The sequence below is a fragment of the Propithecus coquereli genome, unplaced genomic scaffold, assembly GCF_000956105.1.
Source record: "Propithecus coquereli isolate 6110/MARCELLA unplaced genomic scaffold, Pcoq_1.0 Scaffold120, whole genome shotgun sequence".
Taxonomy (NCBI): domain Eukaryota; kingdom Metazoa; phylum Chordata; class Mammalia; order Primates; family Indriidae; genus Propithecus; species Propithecus coquereli.
The window spans coordinates 6,656,004-6,658,140 of NW_012136081.1; positions in this window are offsets into that span (position 1 = coordinate 6,656,004).

The window sequence follows — 2,137 nt, forward strand, 5'->3', positions numbered from 1 at the left end:
TGATGTTTTGATATATGTATCCAATATGGAATGATTAAATCAAGCTGATTAACATATCTATCAAGCCAGGCATGGTGGCTCACACCTGTAATTCCAGCTATGTGAGAGGCTGAGGCAGGAGGACCACTTGAGGCCAGGAGTTCCAGAGAAGCAACATAACAAGACTCTGTCTCTAAAAAAATTTAAAAACTTAACTGGGCATGGTGGCATGTGCCTATAGTTCTAGCTACTTAGGAGGCTGAGCCATGAGGTTCACTTGAGCCTGGGAACTGGAGGTTGCAGTGAGCTGTGATCAAGCCACTGTACTCCAGTCTGGGAGATAGAGCAAAACTCTTAACTCTAAAAAAAAAAAAAATTTCCTTATTTGTTCTTACAGTAACTTTAGAAAAGGAAATGATCAGCAAGATTTATTATCTAGGTTTAAAAGAAAAATGAAGCACAGAGGAGGGAAATGAGGTATCGAGAATGATAGAATAAAACAGTAAGAAAGTGAAAATAAGAATCTAAAAGAAAGTCCTATGTCCAGAGGCTTCTCAGCTGTGTCACACAACCAACATTAAGATTGCCTTAAGGACACAGCAGATTAATTCAATATTAAAAGTTTTAATCATCTTCACTGAAAGAAAACCAGTCATGTCCTACAGAGTAGAGGTCTCTTGAAAACATATGACTTAAACAAGAGAAGCATTATTGTGAAAGAACAGCTTACCTTAGGGTGCACCATGGTGATTTTGCGTAAAAAATGCTTTATAACTAGACAATCCGTCATCAAAGTTCTGGGATTTTCATCAGTCTGTAAAAACACACAAACAAAAAACCCCACCAAATTCAAGAGAACAGATGAATCAAATTATGGTATTTCTTCCCATGAAAGTAACTATACCTCAGAAAGCTTTCTGGACATCCAAGAGGAAATATCTTTGGGAATGAGATAATACACAAAAAGGAATCTAAACAGTCATCACTTCTTGGGTCAGAGTACCTATTGCATGGAACTTCAGGAAACTCATGAAGAAAGATCAGAGTAAAACCCACAATGTCAAAATGACCTTTGGAGACAAATTTAAAAGTAATTCAGACTGCAGCTGAGAAGAATAACTCTATCTTAACACTACCATCCTAATGTGCTTTGGAACAATCTATATTAAGAATCTGAGTGGAGGCCGGATGTCATGGCTCACTCCCGTAATCCTAACACTTTGGGAGGCCGAGCCAGGAGGATCACTGAAGCCAGGAGTTCCAGACCAGCCTGGGCAATGATGGGACTCTGTCCCTACAAAAAACACACAAAAAAAATTAGCTGGGTTTTGGTGGCACGCACCTGTAGTCCCAGCTACTTGGGAGGCTAAGGCAGAAGGATCTCTTAAGCCCAAGAGTTTGAAGTTACAGTGAGCTATGATGATGCCACTGCACTCTAGCCGGGGCAACAAAGTGAGATCCTGTCTCAAATTAAAAAAAAAAAAAAAAAAAGAATCTGAGTGGAGTTAAAGGAGCAGACAGTAAAAGGAACCTATTTTTGACATCAATCCATTCATGCAAACATTTATTTATAAGCAAAAGCTGTAGAGCAAAAAGCTCAAAAGTCAGAAGACCCGTGACCTAGTACTGGCTCTGTAAAAAATTACTTACATAACCATGAAAAGGAAATCACTTCACTGCTCTGGACCTCATTTCCTAATCTGCAAAACCGGGATAAAAATCTACCCTTTCCACCTCACAGAATTTTTTTTAAGGATCCTTATATTTGAAAGTATATATTATACATGGTAACAATAATAGATACCACTTATTGAATGCCTACTATCGTGACAAGCATTATGCATGTGCTATATATACACTACCTCACAACAATCCTGTAAGGTAGGTATTACCATCCCTTTTTTGTAGATTTAAAAAAAAGGCTCAGAGAAGTTAAGCAACTTGCCTAAGGTCACCCAGCTGTTCAGTGGCAGAGATAGCATTTGACCCTACGTCTTTTTTTTAAGTTGTTGTTGCTTGGGTGACCTTAAGTCTTTCTAATACCAATTGCCCACACTCTTTCCAATATACTATGACATTTCCCTACAAATGTATATTCAAGGAGCCAAGAATATTAACAGTTTTCAACACAAATAACTTAGAAGTTTTACTTCCACTT